This window comes from Tyto alba, unplaced genomic scaffold, assembly GCF_018691265.1.
Source record: "Tyto alba isolate M040663 unplaced genomic scaffold, T.alba_DEE_v4.0 Super-Scaffold_10, whole genome shotgun sequence".
In the NCBI taxonomy this organism is placed as follows: domain Eukaryota; kingdom Metazoa; phylum Chordata; class Aves; order Strigiformes; family Tytonidae; genus Tyto; species Tyto alba.
The window spans coordinates 23579614-23593235 of NW_024881262.1; the positions used below are offsets into that span (position 1 = coordinate 23579614).

The 13622-nt window shown below is 44.1% G+C and overlaps 1 protein-coding gene across 4 annotated transcripts in view; it reads left to right on the top strand.

The window, feature by feature from the left end:
* The window catches only part of PIK3CB (phosphatidylinositol-4,5-bisphosphate 3-kinase catalytic subunit beta), a 111057-nt gene that overhangs the window by 3752 nt on the left and 93683 nt on the right, over positions 1-13622 (top strand). Inside the window, exon 1 of one of the 4 annotated variants that reach the window (XM_042799190.1) lies at positions 1783-1800. The exons of 2 other annotated variants lie outside the window; for them this stretch is intronic. The gene's annotated coding sequence lies outside the window, so the exon portion shown is untranslated. Of the gene's footprint in view, positions 1-1782; positions 1801-2142; positions 2164-13622 lie in introns of those variants that run through there. One more of the 4 variants, XM_042799194.1, reaches the window with a different exon arrangement.

Here is a 13622-nt window from a genome sequence, read left to right on the forward strand (position 1 = left end):
CATGGAGAGCTATACCTCACTCAGAATCAGTCAGCTGTGATGCAGATATAAACTCAAAAGCACCAGTAGTCTCTGAGACTTACTGGTAGAAAACAATTCATAAGGTCCTGACTGAAACTGTTTCTCCTAGTTGTTCCTTCTCAGCTGCTTATAAGGTTTTCATCACATCTGCTGTTGATTTATGTAAGTGTTAGGATAGGTGCCTGAATGGAGATTATTAAATGACTGCTTCCAGGTACAGAAGTGAGTACTGGCTCTTCTGTGCTGAAAGAAACCAATAGGATATGTTATTTTTCCTTTAAGAAGGCAATTGTTAAGGAGAAGTCACAAACGCATTGGGAAAAGAAGCAAAAAAACTCTTTTTTTTTAGCCTGGATTAATTCATTCATCCAATTTGTCCGGTGGGAAAGAAGCTTGCAACAGTGGAAAGGAGGGAGCGATGCAGGGAGCACCACGAGTGGACAAGGGAAGGTGGTGTCTTGTCGTGTGGGTTTCTGCCAGATAAAATTTTGACTGAACTCTGGCTTTACTCTTCCAGTGACTCCAGGTGGAAGCTGCATGTACAGAGTGCCCTGAAGCACTTCTCTGTATGTGAGGGTGAAGCTGGAGTATGGCAATGGAACAGGGTTGGCAGAGATGTTTGTTCAAGGGAGGGGATCCAGCACCCCACAAGAAATGGCAAGGAAGCTACTGTTGGCTGGATTTTGTTCTCTGTCTGTTGCGACAGGGGGAGGGAAGAACTCTGGCACTGAGGAGCCAGCAAAGCAAACCCATGAGCGTAGGCTCCTGAGGAGCCTGGAAAAGTAAGTTCCAGGTGGAGGCTGCTTTGGGTTCCTTTGTTCTGTGGCATTGGCTTTCCTGCCCTGCTCAGGCCCCTGTTTGTGACCAGCACAGCTGTAGGAGAGGGTTTGGAGTTGCTATTGTTCATTACAACCTGTTGCCCATAGCAAGCATTAAAAGAATGTCAGGCTTTGAAAGCGTAATGTTGCTGCATTGTTAGCATATATTAAAACTTCTGTAGGTTTGAAAATTCTTATTAAACCTTCCTGCAAGTACTAAAATTTACAAGAGACCATTAACTGGAGTTTCTCTTCTGACAAGCACTGTTCTTGCTGCTGATAGCCGATAAAACAGGAATACGAGGTTCAGCTTGCCCTGTTCCAGGATGTTCCAGGACGCCTGCTAGGGCATTTTTTAAATTCAGGCTTTGCTTAGAAGCCACGTTTGCCTTTGGTCTCAGTGATGGAGGCCACCCCTTGCGTGGGAGCTGCTTACTGTCCTCCTTCTAGCTCTAACAGTTGCCTCCTGTCTCCTAGCAGACACCCCCTGGCCTTCCCACCACATACACCCTGCAGCCCACAGCAGCAGAGCTCTGAGCTCTACCACCTGGAAAGTTGCCAAATGTGATGACTGGATGTGCACACCTGTGAACACTAAACCTGCAGTTACAGGGCTTGACTTATTCACACTCCACCTGCCAGGCAGTGGCCTGAAGGCTGGTGTGAGGTGAGAGATGGCGAGGATGCGGTGCCCTGGGCTGGCTGCGGTAACATCACGTATTACCTGGTCCTTTCCAGCCAGTTCCTCCGGGGAAGTTGGAGACTGGCACACAATGAACCATTAGATTTGATTGCAATAATCACCTCTCCTGAGGGAACCAGATAAAGAGGGACAGAGCAAGGAGTAGCTGGGTAGCATTTAGCATGGCTCGGTATTTCACTACCAAGTGCGAAGTCACAGCTGAAAAAAATCACACTTGTAGACTTTGGGGGCTGGCGTGCTCTCCTGCCCGTGACGAAGGTAACTTGCCCTTCTGGGGCACCTGCAGGGCTGTGCGTGGCCGTGGCGTGCTGGCATGCTGCCGCCGGGCTCCCGGGGGCCTGGGCTGCTCTCGGCAGGCAGCCGGGCTTCGGAAGAGCGCTAACGCCTGGGAAAAAAAACCACAGGAACTGCCCCGAAGCCCTTGGGGGGAGCGGGGGGCCGGGAGCTCCGCCGCAGCCCGGAACAGCCGGTGCCAAATAACCTTTAGATCTACATGTGCCTTCGCTCCGGGGCCGGGCCGAGGAAGAGGAGGAGGAGGAGGCGGGCGGCCCCGGGGTGGGGCGGGCTGGGCTGCCGGGGCCGGGGAACCGCTGTCGGTGCGAGCCTGCGGGAGACGGCCGGGTAGGACAGCGGGTCTTGTTTCTTCTTTATTTCGTTCTTTCCCTTCCCCCGCCCCGAGCCCTTCCCAGGCCCGAGTGCCCCGGGGCGCGGCGGGCGGCTTTGCTTCCCGATGGCGGGGCGGGAGAGGGCTTGAACGCCGCTACCGAGCGCTCCCGGGCAGAGGCTGGCCGGGGCTCGGCCGGGCGGCGGCTGGGCTGAGCTAGGCTGGGCTGAGCTGAGCCGGGCTGAGCTGAGCTGGGCTGAGCTCCTCCCCGCCGGGCAGCCGGCTCCTTCCTGGCTCCTGGCGCTGCGGGCTGTGGTGTGGTCCCCTCCCTCTCTGCTGGCGCCTGGGGCTTTTTCATTTTATGAGAAGCTCCGCTGTGCCGCTTTAGTGGATGCTGGCTGAGCGGCTTCCCAGCCCCTCGCGGTGGTGCGTCCCCGGGAGGTGAATCCCACCCCCCTCCCTGGAGGTGCTTCTGGGGTCTCTTCCCATTTTCGGGGTGGGGACGGGAAGAGGGGTTGAGACTGAGAAAGATCAGATGTGGCTGCATCAAAAAGAAACCACGAGGAAAAAGAAAATGAAAAAGAATCAAACCCACCAAGGAGCTGTGCTTACAGAGGCCAGTTTACCAGAAAGCGATGGGAACAGGGCCTCCAGCCGGGAAGCTGTCAAACCCCAGGAAGGTCTGGCCCCTGCCAGGGTGGGGAAGCGTGGCTGGCAGCCTGGCTGGGGCGAACACCTCCTGCCTGCCAGCGTGTGCCAAACCGGTTAGGGTGTTAATGGGAAGAATTTAGCAATTAAACAACATTTCATCTTTTTTTTTTTTTTTTCCGTAAATGTTTTCCACGTGTGCTGTCCTGAACAGTAACCTCACGTTTTTTTAATGATGTAAAGCATTAATGTTGCCTGTCTTCTGTAGCAAGGTGTTTTCCTTAGCTGTGATTAATCACCCTGTTTTTCTGTTCCAATTAAGCTGCTCACTTGGAGCACTGAGCCAATCAGTGTCTCATCCTGTGAGCTGCTCTCAGAATCATCAGTGAGTTTGTCCCTCAGATTGGGTTCTTGGTAGACCAGAGGTATTTTCAGTTTCAGGCTATTGTGTTTTACTGGCAACTGTAACGTGTGGGAGATTACTTGAGTCAATGACCTGTTAAAGCATGAGCAGACTGGGAGGGGTCTGGTAAGAGCCAAGCCTTGATTGCGTATGCATATGTGCACTTGGGTTTGCTTCTCCAGGCATTACGTCCCCTAAGAGAGCTCAGACAACTACTGAGGTACTATGGGCCATCCATTGCCCAGAATTAATATTAAATGCTTGAATGGGATGTTCTGGTAATAGTTTTTGTATATTAAACACAAAGATCAGGGAGTTAATCCTTGACGTTGTCAGGGTGATGCACAACACTCCCTGGTGAGCTTAGTCCCTTTTGGCAATGAGAGTGGACAGGTACTGGAGCCAAGATGCTTCAGGAGAGGAAGAAGTGGAGGAAGAACAGCTAACTGCTTGCAAATCCCAAGCATGGGAAGAGGCCGGCAGCGCCAGGTGATGGTTCCTGTTGTTAGGACCTCCTGTGTCCTAGTGCAATTGGCTCCATCTTTAGCAGTGGCAGCTTCAAGGGTCCTCAGAAATGGTAAGGAACAGACCTGATCATCAAATATATTCTTTTGCAGAAAATGTTAAAGTGAAGCCTATTACTTTTGCCAACACTTGCAGTATTTATTTATTTATTTTAAGTTTTGAATACTTTGGATTGACAACTTTGGCTCAACTGCATATTAGCTTCCCTGGCTGGGCCATGTCTCCCCAGCTGTGTCATCATCTCCCCACTGGGTGATCTCACACTGCCCCGTGGGAGGTGAGCACTGGCGGGCGCGTCCGCGGCGGCTGAACCACAGCTCCAGTGAGGCACCACTTCAAACCCAAGTTTTTGTTGCAAAACAAAAGATAGTAGATCTTGTGTTTTTTAGAAATAAAATACTAGACAGAGTGAGTGCTTTCACTGGAAAGCTATTTTTTCACTGGAGAAAGCCACAATTTTCAGTAGCAAAACATCATGAAGGGAGTTATTCGAGCAGCCCTGGGCAGCAGTTGCTAAGATCCAATATTAGTGGAGGGATAAGAAATGAATGCAGTCGATCTTGTCCGTTTCTTGCTTTGACAGCATCCATGAGTGAAACGCTGACTGCCACGTCATCCTGGTGTGGCACTTTCTTCCCTAAGAGTAGGTGGCCTGTATAAATCTTTACACTTCACTCCGAAAGCCTGCGTGGTGTAGGTGGTAATACTAGTCCCTTTCATGCCTTGGTGGATTTTGTACTGTTTGTACACTAGTTGCCTAGTTCCTAGGCTAACAGAGCAGTGAGTAGCCAGGTTTGTTTTCCGTGTTTTTGAGTCATATATGAAAGTTTTTAGGACCTGAGAATTCTGCTGGGATGCTGTGTGCTGTATCGAGTGCTGTTTCCAGGGAAAAATGCCATGAGCAGGTTCTAAACTTTATGACTGTGGATGCCATGTTCTGAATAGTGGGTCTTATATTCTGCCTTGCATAATATTTCTCTAATTTGGTGGTGAATTTTAGCAAAACTTTTCAGGTCTGTCCTGCAGGAATTGTATTTAAGTCTGGTAAACAGTGTGGCTGGGAACCTTCCTCTGCAACATCTGGGTACGACCAGTGGTGGAAGCAGGATCCTTGGCAAAAATGAACCTTCTCTCTGAACCATTGTGTTTCTTCTAATGAGATCAGTTTGCCACCTGCATCTCTCTGGGGTGTGACATTATTTTAGAGATATTGTAAATGTAAAAACAACCTTCTGACCTTCCTTCGTTTCCATCTTTTGCTTTATTCTTCATTTCCTTCTCTTCCTCTTCGTCCTCTTTCACAGTCCTGTGTCCTTGCAGACATTCCTTATTGCTGGCTTGAGACATGTTACCAACCGACCATTGTTTCACATCTACTTCAGACAAGAGGAGGAAAGAATTTGCGCGGTGAGATGTATCTCCTTCAGGATTTAATGAACACCCTCTAAATATCACAATCAGCTAAGCTCTGATTTTTTTTTTTTTTTTTAAGGCATCACAGCACCCTGGTTCTCATCCTCTGACTCCTGAGCACTTGTGGTGGCTCAGCAGAGCTCAGTGGTGGAACCCCTGCTTGTATACATTAAATCAGCTTCTCCATTTCAGTAACAGAATGAATTTTAATGAAGAGTTGTGAACGGTGAGGCCAGAATTCCCCAGTGACACTATGATCCAGAAATTCAGCTACCCTTGACAGGGTAATGCTGCAAGACATAGGGTTTTTTATTATTTTTCATGGAAGTTTCTTAGGTATAAGGAATTTGTGTTGAAGGCCTGAATATTTGTGATTATATTTTTTGTTAATTGTAATCAGTCAAAACAACATTGACACCGAAGCTTCTGTGGGCAGGTTGTTTGTGAACTATTAATTATTCTCAGTCTACTTGGCATAATGTGAAGGATTATTAATATAACCAGTCTTGCAAGTGATGATAAATTCAATGAGCATTACTTCTACTTTTTAAAGAGGTTGGTTTTCATTATTATTAATCATTCACATAGATGCCCTCTTCCAGCTGACACAAATTCCTTTTAGAGCTGACCCAAACCTTGTAATTTGCCAGGAATTTAGGATAACTTTTTATTTAAAATACTCTTTTCCCCATTACTTAATGTAACGACCAAAACCAGGGCTTTTATTTCATGTTGTAGAAGGCAAAACACCATGACGTTATCTCAACATTGCAGTTACCTTACACTAAATTTTGTCTCTTACCAATCCATCTCAAGAGGAAGAACATGTCTGTTAAATCACAGGATAATTTTTGTCTTGTCCTTCAGTTAAACACCTTCCCTCACCATTATGGCCAGGAGGATGGACTTAATGCTGGTGAAGCGAGTATGTACATTTTGGACGAGCTCGCACTTCTGATCTACCTGCAGCCTCCTTTGTTGGGTTACTCACAGCTCTGACACTGTATTGTCAGCATACGTATAAGCATTAAATTGCTTTTGTGGCTTTGATGGACGTTTGTTTTGGTGAATATATATTAGTTTCTTGCTGGAACTAGTATCCAGGTAGAAATGAAAGACCAGCTGTGTAGTCTTAGCCATTTTACTGCCTCCATTGAATGTATACTGGTAGTTTTCAAGCAAGTGTTTGCTGTGTGGTACCATACTATATATTGACTACTAAAGTGTCCTGTGGTTCCAATGGCTTTTGGAAATGGAGCAATAAAACATAAATTATTGAGAAAGTAACATAATAATGTGAATACCTATCTATTATATCAACTGAAACATATGTGTGAAAAAATTAGCCTTCTAATAGTCTAAATAGAGAGCTACTTGTTTGTATCTGTAGGAAAGAAAAAAAAAAAAAAAAAGTTGTGCCTTCCACAGCATTATTTTTATTAATGGTAAATACCTTTATTTTTTTCCCCTCTGTGAGCGGAGTTAAAGGAAATGAATCTGTTCTTGGTTTAGTTACTTGCTTGTTTTGGGTCATCAGTTGAGTGAGAGTCACTTCATATGGTTATGTGCTTTATAATGAGGGCGCTACTCTTCTGATGAAAATATACCTTTCAATATCCTACCCTTACAGCACTTTTATCGGTGACTTACTGAACTTTCCCTAGTCTAAACAAAGCTTTGATACTACTACTTTATTAGTTGTTTTCGTTATAGCCACAATTTATTTTTTTTCAGTTCCACTGAAATCTGCCCTGCATTGTTCTTTTGATACAGATGGCTTTGTGGAGCTTGAAATATGCTGTCGTGAAAAATGTTGTTTATCCTAAGCTGAAGTTAAACACAGCCTTAGTGCTCAGAGCAGAGTGCAGGACATACCCTACAAGTAGTGATTACATGCATCATCTCCACATGTCCCTGTCTTTTTGCTTCCAATTAGATAGGCAGAAATGTGTAGTAATGTAAATAATTGTTTATATCCCTCTTTTCTACATGCCTCCACAATTAAAACGCTTCAGACAAGTAAATACTAAAAAGGAATGTCTATTTCTTGTCTTGACTTTTAACTCGAGTAACATTTCAATGGCAAAGAAATTTCTATCCTGCCATTCATCTGTTGTGATGATGTCCAGCAAGTAACAGCCTAAACTGTATTTAAAAATACCAACTATAGAGAACAGAGAGATTGCTGAGAGAAGCTGGTATTGTCAGTACACATTACAGGGCTCCTTCAGGAGTACTGGTGCCATCAGAAGTTGCCACAGTGTCCTCTCAACTTCTGTTTCCTAAAATACAGATGCAGATTAATTTCCTTTGCCCTGTAACTAAGCTCTCAAAGTGATGGTAGCTCCCTCAGAAGGGCTCAACCTTAGTTACTACTGTAGGGAATTTGCTTATGAATGACCTAAGTGACTTTTACAGTCCTTTCAATTTTTTTACTTGCTTGCTTTTTTTCAGATTTTTCAGCTGCATGTTTTACTTATAGTGTTCACTCTCTGTTTTTGGTGAGTGAGGTGGGAACACGGAAATCCCATTTTTCATGTTCCCCAGCTGCACAGCCAGTGTATTATAGTTCCACCTGTGTTGGCAGGGATTTCCTGTTTCAGAAGATTAATTAGAGTTGAGCAACTCTGAGTTCCTCTAAAAAAAAACGATTTTCCTTTCCTGTATGACAAGGGAGATTGCAATCTTCTGAGTCTGTAAACTTCTTCATACCTCCCAATAAAGCAATTGGTACCATTTAGAGATACCTAACTGTCTGGTTTCAATTCTGGATTTCTGTGGATGTAGAGCCAAGTAGCTGCTGTGGCTTCCTTCACCTCTTTGAGAGGTTGTTGTCCTTCTAGCCAGAGTTTTTAATCCAGCTAGAAGTTTGCCTTTTGCTTTCATTATCTCTTCTTTCCAAGTCAAAAGTTTCTGTCTGTATTTTACTACATCTCAGAAAACGACTGCCTTGGTTGACTTCAAAACTTCAATTCAGCAGGTGTGCAGAAGTGGTTTCTAACAGAGGTGCTTGCTTTGGATGGCCCTAAGTATTCACATGGAAACCATTTTCATTCATTTTCTTTCTTCTTTTTTTTTTTTTCTTTTTTCTTTCACCTCCCCCACCCTCTCACCCCCCCAAGCCGTTCAGCTGGTTGAGTGGCTAGCACTCCTGCCTCACCCAGTTAGCTTGTCCTGGTCTTGTTCCAAAAGTCAGAGGGTGAGGAAATGGCCTTTTTCCTTGTGACTTTTGCCTCAGACAATTTTTCTCACTCATGTCTACTGCATTAAATAGGCATATTTCTTACCTTATTATGAAGCATATTTGAACACAGCTTGCTTAGGAGAGCTAGATTCCGGCTTTGTACTCATTTTGTTGGGCCATTATTGGATGTGTGGCACCATTTGTTTTGAATATTGACATTTGGGTGCACAAGTGCTGCTTCCCCTTGTCCCCTAGAGATGCACTGTCAGAGCCGCAGCACCGCTCACCTTGCTGTACTGATATCTGAGGGAGCTGGCAGTGACTGTGCCCCTGTAAGACTGTCCACCTTTCATAGCGGGGTGAGGACATAGCATATAAAGAAAACAGCTCCAAAGCCTTCGGATCCAAAACAGGATCTAGCCGACAGATGAGACACCTGCAAAGTGAAGCAGCGGGGACATACGCCGGGCTTTTCTCAAACATGTCATGGTGATAAGTGAACCAGAAGGAAGGCTCCTTCCACAGGGCTCTGCCTGGAGCTCAGCTGTCTGCCTTTGCTAGCCCAAGCTCCACCAAGGCGCTGGGCTCCTCGGGCAGTGGTGGGTGGCAGCGGTGCTGCAGCCAGCCCTCAGGCTGCAGACCAGCAGTACTTTTGCTCTCTGAAGCTCTACAGATTTGTGAAACTGCAGTGTAGTAACAGAAGCACATGGCATACATGGGATGTTCTTATTTTCTTCACCTCTAAAATACGAGCCAGTGTAAGTATTGAATATTCTGCTACTACAGTTATTTTGAAGCAGCTACGGGGAGGCATAGGCAGGTTCATTAAGATAGAATAACTGAGTCACAACCCGCAGCAAAGCTGATGAGTTCAGACGTCGCCTGAGAAGGCAGCCTTGTCCCTTGGTATTTCTGGCACATTTGCCAGTTAGGGTTTCTGCATACTTCCTGGAACTAAAATATTAAAAATAATCCTAGACAGTTTAAACTGCATCGGTTACTGGCTTCTGGCAGTGTAGTTTGACCACTCTGTCTTAAACTGGGAAAACTCGGGACAGATAGCCCCATAATTGTAAGTGTTCTTATGTTTTGCTGTTTGTTTTTTTCCTCCTGTGTTTTTTATTAATGGCTTGTTTGGGGGAGGCAAGATGGGAAGGTCTTTTCATAGCTGGGAATTGCCAGATTTCCAAAATGCCAGAACTTGGTGCATCGCATCTCTGAATCCAACGAGTGGTTACAAGTGAATATCAAGTCAAGATGCAATAGGATGGGAAGAGTGGAGAGACAAGGGATAAGAGGAGGCAAAAAAATAAAGGGGCAGTGTATCATCCAAAATTAATATGAGAATGTGGAGAGAAGGAAAGGAATTCATGTGGGACATGGAGATTTTTAATCTTGTTTCTAATTTAGGCACAAGCTATAAAAATATACGTATTCATATATCTCTCATATGACTTGCTTTGAAGGCTAGTAAGATTTTCCATGAATAAAACTCTTTGTTCCTCTCTCTGACCTGTCATACTCAATCTTTTAAAATAGTTATGATTTAGCGGTAACTGTAAAAAGATATTTGAACTGGTCTTCTGATTCCACCCTAGCATCCAGAACCAACACACCAATCAGTGATTAAGAAAAGCTGTAAGAAACAAGCAACTTGGTCTGCATGTGCCGTGGACACATAACTTATTGGAGATGGCAGGGCAGCAGAATGAGTTGTTGTCCCATTATATTTTCAACAGATCTCATTGAACTCAGATCTGGCGTTTTTGATTTGAGACCACTGTTGATTTGAGATTAAGACAGAAAACAATTCTTAACAAACACTTGGGAAATACTGTTCAAGAGATGTAATTTTTCTCCCCCTCCTGCTCTATGTCTAGGTGGAATTTTGGCTACAAACCAGACTTTTGTGTGTGTTTTTCCACCATGTACTTCATTTGTCTCATGCAGTTTTAAGGAGTTAGACTAAAAGATGTCAGCTCAGCTAGAGAGCATTTTTTTTATCTGATGTAATGAAAATCATTTGATACCAATTTTAAAACTCACAGTGACAAAAATAGGAAAAATAACTTGACAAATGACAGGCCTCTGCCAAATACCTTTGAAAAGGTCACACTCAGCCAGCCAGCTTGGAGAAACACTGTGGAAAGAAATTGAGTTAAGCTAGTTCTTTAATAAATTTCCCCTTAATATCATTACAATGTACATCAGATAGGAAAAACTGAAAGGAAGAAGGTGAATTTGAAACCTCGGAAAATTATAGTTGACTAGATGGAAAGGCTATAAACAGATGGGATGAATTGGAAAAGGGCAAAATGTACAGAACCTGACAGACGCTGAGCACGGACGGGGTTGGAAAAATGGTTGAATTCAGCAGGATTGCTCACGTGTGTAAAGTTACATGTGTGGGTATGTGGAATCGATCACTACAGACCCAGAGTGCGAAACAAATTGTGATTTTCTGTGCATTAAAAAGGGAGATTGTTAATTAAGATACTCAGCATCTCAATATGTGTCAAAGAACTTGAATGAAGCAACCGTGGTAATGCAGAACTGGCAATAAACTTGTCACACAGGCACTCGTTTGTAGTCTTCTGACTTTAGTAGTCTTCAGTCTAATACTAGTGCGTTTGTGTGACATCATTTGTGAAGTGCAAAGCACTTTGCTAATATGCAATCTAGTTGTTTGCTGCTGAGTGAATCGGTCACGCGTGTATCGGTTGCAGCAGCGTATTCCCATCAGTACAAAATGCAGGTAGCAGAGAGAACTCATTTTTAGTGTAAAGACTGGGAGGAGCAATGTTATGACAGCTGAGGTTTCTGATAGTCTGCAGGCAATGCCACAGGTGCACCCAGTGCGTGGTAAGTCTTGCATGTGCTCTCTGAATGTGTGCTTGACTGTTCAGTTAAGAGTTATCTTACCGGGGGTGCAGTTTATTCAGGGTTTGCCCAGGTTTTATTTCAAAATGCTTTGTTTCAGGCAGGATGTGTAGCATGGGACACTGGTTTGTCCTTTTAAACTATACTACAAAAGTGTCTTTCAGGTGTACCTTAGCAGGGCGTGGAAAAACAGTATTACACTATTACAGCACTCAGCATGCTTCCAGTGGTGGAAGGCACAGCCCCCGGAGGAGTTGTTACTGGCTCTAATGAGAAACACAAAGCATCTTTTGTTGAGCCTCCCTACATTATTATTCTAATTCAGGGTTTATGCAGTGCAACAGCCCCACTTCTTTATCAGATACTAATTAGGGTTTGTTCATATTTTTTCATCTTTTAAGGATGGTTATCACCTGATCTTTAACAACTTCAACTAATCAGTTTTTTAATAGAGTTCATATGGCCAAGCCACTGTAGAACTGCATGTCTATTCCCTCAGCTGTCATTGTGGGAGAAGGAGAGAAAACAACAAAAGAAAATCGTGCTCAGTTTTTCAAGGTAAATGACAATTTAGCTGAGCATCATCAATTCTTAGGTTTGCATAAAATGATTAAGCCACAAAGTGTAATGGCATATCCTTTGACAGAAAACCCGACGTACTGTAACAGGACCTCATTTTCCATATCTATGTGTATTTCGTTTTAACATGTACATTTAATGGTAGTCTGAGATGTGACTAAGATTAGAAAAGATGAGGTACTCATCTCTCTAATACTTTACTTAAGACTTTTTCTCAAAGGAATATTTAGCATTAGAGTCAAGATTTAAAGGTTAAGTATACATTTTTAAGGTAAAATATCAAATGAAAGCACTAATGTTAAATTATAGTGTTGTAAGAGTTTATTTTGGGTATGTTCTATGAAGAAGTTGTCATAGGATGGTTTTTAAGCATACATGTGTATTTCACAAATAGTATTTTTTTTTTATTTTTTCACTACAGTGTAGAGATTTCTTTTTCTGTATTGTGGCCATTCTAGGTATTGGACCCATTTGTTGTTAACGGTGCTTGAGAACAAAGATGGCCTTTTTAAAGGTGCACGAGAGCTGATACTTGATATGTTTTGCTGTTGTGAATCACCCCTCTAGTCCACTCTGTAACTGATTGACTGAAAGTCAATTGAAAGTTGTACTTGGCAAAAGAAATTTTACATATAGTTTAGTGACAGGGTAAGGATGTGTTTGAGGTTTCAGTTTAAATGGTTCTGTGTTTATACCAGTTGTACGGTGGCATTAGAAATGCTGTTGGATTCGCATGGGATAGTTAAAGGCAACGTGCTCTTGTTTAATGGCATTACATCACTGCTTTGCTTTAGCAGCTCACCGTAGTTTAAGATATGGATCACTGCAACTGAAACAGGCTTGCCAAAGTCCTCTGCTCAAAGCTCTGCGAGTTAGCACACAATAGTAAGGATACAGATCTATAGGGAGACAGGTATGTAAACACTTCCATATGCCAAACGTGTATGGGCTCTCATTGCCATCCAGTCTCGGCCTTCCATAGTCATTGTTACCTGCTGGATAATGAGTCTGCTCCCAGCTCCCAGGTGGGATGTTGTGTACGGGGCTGGTGCAAAGAGGGTCAGGAGGCTGCGCTGCTGCGCGGGGGCAGCTGCGGTCCTGCCGGACCCTGCTTTGGGACGATGAGAGCATGGTGGGTGCCAGGCTGAGGTCTGTCATTTCTTGCATGTATTAAGAGTTAGAAGGCCAAATTGCCGTGAAGTTGCAGGGGGGTGTGGATTATATACATCCAGACGTGTGTGCAATGTGCACGCCAATAAGCCCCCTCTTCTCTCTGCAGTATCACAGCCCTGGAGAGACGTCTCTGGGCAAGAGCTGGGGGACACGTTTCTTGTTTGCAGATGGTTCTGCGTGTGTGGAGGGGAAAAAGGAGAGTGGAAATGCATTTCTTTTGCTGTCATCACATTCCTCCCAGTATAGGGAGTTTATACTTGAGCGTTGCTGGCCTCAGTGCCCTGACTGAAAAATAAACAGCTTTTCACATAAATAAATAAAGAAGAATTAAGAATGCACTGAGTTACTCTTTCTTAGGAAAGCAGCAGTGGCTAGCCAAAGCTTTCTCCAAAGGTGTTTGCGGGTGGCTTGGTCTTTCCAATAGTTCCTCTTCTGTGGGGGAGCTAAAAGCAGCAGGGAAGTAGCATTCAAAAACCTTTCTTCAAAACACTCCTTACTGGGCACTGGCATTCCTATGATAGCTGTAATGCAATCATCAACTCATTGCTGCGTTGCTGGAAACAATTTTCTGAGCAGGACAGGCTCGTTCTGGCATGGTTTTTTGCTTTGTGCCTGTCCTGATCAGCCCAGACATAAAAATAGGCTCGCATGAGTTACTGAGGTGTGCACAA